Source organism: Balaenoptera musculus, chromosome 2, assembly GCF_009873245.2.
Source record: "Balaenoptera musculus isolate JJ_BM4_2016_0621 chromosome 2, mBalMus1.pri.v3, whole genome shotgun sequence".
Classification (NCBI taxonomy): domain Eukaryota; kingdom Metazoa; phylum Chordata; class Mammalia; order Artiodactyla; family Balaenopteridae; genus Balaenoptera; species Balaenoptera musculus.
The window spans coordinates 101,891,682-101,894,866 of NC_045786.1; the positions used below are offsets into that span (position 1 = coordinate 101,891,682).

General features: G+C 34.4%; 1 non-coding gene across 1 annotated transcript; it reads right to left on the minus strand.

Annotated features, from left to right (window-relative positions):
- Positions 1–1,698: 1,698 nt before the first annotated feature.
- On the minus strand, positions 1,699–1,805 carry LOC118891377. Its single transcript, XR_005018961.1, has one exon. It is a non-coding gene; the product is annotated as a U6 spliceosomal RNA (small nuclear RNA).
- Positions 1,806–3,185: the final 1,380 nt, after the last annotated feature.

The window sequence follows — 3,185 nt, forward strand, 5'->3', positions numbered from 1 at the left end:
AGCATAATGCCTTCCAGTTTCATCCATGCCGTCACAAATGACAGTATTTCTTTCTCTCTCTCTCTCTTTTTTTTTCAAACAAACAACTTTTTATTGAAGAAGTATAGTTGATTTTCTTTCTTTTTTTTAAGGCTGAAATATTGTGTGTGTATATACATACATATATATCACATTTTCTTGATTCATCTATCTGTTGACGGATACCTAGATTGTTTCCATACTTTGGCTATTGTGAATAATACTGCAATGAACATGAGAGTACAGATATCTCTTCAAGAAAACGGTTTTATTTCTTATAGACATTTACCCAGAAGTGGAATTACTGGATGATATGGTAGTTCTATTTCAAATTTCTTGAGGAACTTCTACACTGTTTTCCATAGTGGCTGCACTAGACATTTCTTCATAAAATACCATGTTAAGTGAAAAATAGCTATATTTTCTAAAATAAAAAAAAATTAGTGAGAAGAGTGGCATTGTTGTACATTTCCACAAATCTCTTTAATATCTGGCTTAATAGACGACAGCTAGAGTCTCATACCTGCTTTTGCTGTTACAATATGCTGTTTTGATGGAAGTAGATGAAGCATATCTGAACCCACAGATATGCAGTTGGAAAGAGAGGTGTATCAGCTTTCTCAGATAATTGTGAATATTTTTCTTTGATACTACACCAACACTTGACAACTGGTAGTTTCTTAAAGGTTAGCTGTGATGTGGAATCTGAAACCATATCAACAAATTTTTCTACTCTGTTACATTAAAATTCCTCTGGTCTGTCTTGCACTTTGAGTGGATTTTTCATCCATGTGTGACTTTGCAACCTCATGCATTGGTCATCTGGAAAATTTTGGTTCACTGAACTTTGCATACCCTCCAAATGTTGATATATTTTATTGCACAATATTTAAAAAATCACTTTTATTAATATCAATATTGATCTCATTGGAAAACTCTTATAGTGTCAGGCAGTTGTCAAACTCAGGATGGCAGATGCAGATTTTCTACAATTCTAATTTTTGCTGGAAAATTCAAATTTTATGGATGGCAGCAAATATTGTCAGTTATTTTCCTTGAAGTGACAGTCTCCTTTGTTCATTTTTGAGAAAATATCTGCCAAACATCCAAATATGAATCATAGTTTGCCTATCAGTCATTCTCTCTAGTAAAAATAGTGGTACATGAAGAAAGCAGGTAGTTCAGCTCACATCTCAAATGATTGCACAAGTGCTTTTTATTGAGATAAACATTGTTCTTCAGTATGCAGCAGCAATGTTTTATGTGTAATTCCCATTTCTTCACAGTATACAATGTTTTATGTATACTTCCCATTTCTTCACAAAGAATGTGAATGTGTTTCACATTCAAGATTTTTTTGGGTGTGCTAACTAGCTTTTTTAAAAAATTGAAGTATAGTTGATTTACAATGGTTCAGGTGTACAGCAAAGTGATATATATTCTTTTTCAGATTCTTTTCCATTATAGGTTATTACAAGATACTGAATATAGTTCCCTGTGCTCTACAGTAGGTCCTTGTTGTTTATCTATTTTATAGATAGTAGTGTGTATCTGTTTATTCCAAATTCCAAATTTATCCCTACCCCTCTTCCCCTTTGGTAACCATAAGTTTGTTTTCTTTGTGAGTCTATTTCTGTTTTGTAAATAAGTTCATTTGTATCATATTTTATTTTATTATTTTTTTATATGGAACGCTTCACAAATTTGCATGTCATCCTTGAACAGGGGCCATGCTAATCTTCTCTGTATTGTTCCAATTTTAGTATATGTGCTGCTGAAGCAAGCACTGTATCATATTTTAGATTCCACATATAAGTGATATCATACGATATTGCCTTTCTCTGTCTGACTTACTTCACTTAGTATGATAATCTCTAGGTCCATCCATGTTGCTGCAAATGGCATTATTTCATTCTTTTTAATGGCCAAGTAACATTCCACTGTACGTATATATATACCATATCTTCTTTAAAGGATCAAGATTTAATAAAATGATCTTAAGTGAAACTGACATTTTTTCCTAAACTGCAAGTGTGTGCTATGAAGAATCTAATGACTACTTGGACAGTTTGGTGCCACTGCTTTATCTGTGGCACCAAATAATCCACTACTGCTTTTGTGCCATTGGTGGAAATATCAAAACCGTTGTTTCAGGAGAAACCATGAGATTCAAAAAAGTTAGTCAGCACTGAGAATTTCACCACCACATTTGTTCATTGCCAAGTATTCACATAGAAGAAGATCTTTAACGATTAGTTGGTGCTGACATGAGATGAATACAAGAAAACAGCATGTTTCTCCTGTGTATGTTGATTCATTCATTTATGAGGCACAAGTACAATTCTTCAGACAAGAGATTAACTCAGTCTTCATATTTGCTGCTAAATCTTTAATTTGACGAGTGACTGTATTGTTGTTAAGTGGAAGCTCAGATTTCTTTCACGACTTTTCATCAAGCAGGTGTTCAGCTATGTTAAGGTACGAGGCTTTATTATCTCTCAGCTATTGCGTACACTTCTTCGGTGAATGCAATGTGATAAGTTATCCTGTACGACGCTTCAGTAACTTTTCATTCCTACTTTGAAAAGCTGAAAGAAACAATTTTTAGCTTTTAAAGAGCTCAGCATATCTACATTTAAAATAGGCAATTCCTTTTTCTCTAAACTCTGAATGATTGGTCTCACAATGATGCTGCAACTTACCTAGTGCTATAATACTATTCAAAATGTTCTGTTGCATAAGACATAGTAAGATAAACAACTAATATCTATATAGTTGAGGAAGATACAGATTGCATCATATTTTTGTTTCTTACTTAGTTTTGCACAGTTGCTTTGGAGCCTATCCCTCCTTTCCATAGTCAGAGAACTCTGACATGTCAGTTTCATCTTTTTCAGTATTTTTAGGCATAGATGGTGCAGAGGTGGGTTGAAGAAGCAAGTCTTCTAATCTGTCTTTCTTAAGCCAATGATAAATTCTTGAACATAAGAAAAAATATATTGTAAAGAAATGATGGGGATTTCCCTGGTGACGTAGTGGTTAAGATTCCGCGCTCCCAATGCAGGGGGCCCAGGTTTGATCTCTGGTCAGTGAACTAGGCCCCACATGCATGCCGCAACTAAGTTTTTGCATGCCACAACTAAGGAGCCCGCCTGCTGCACCTAAGA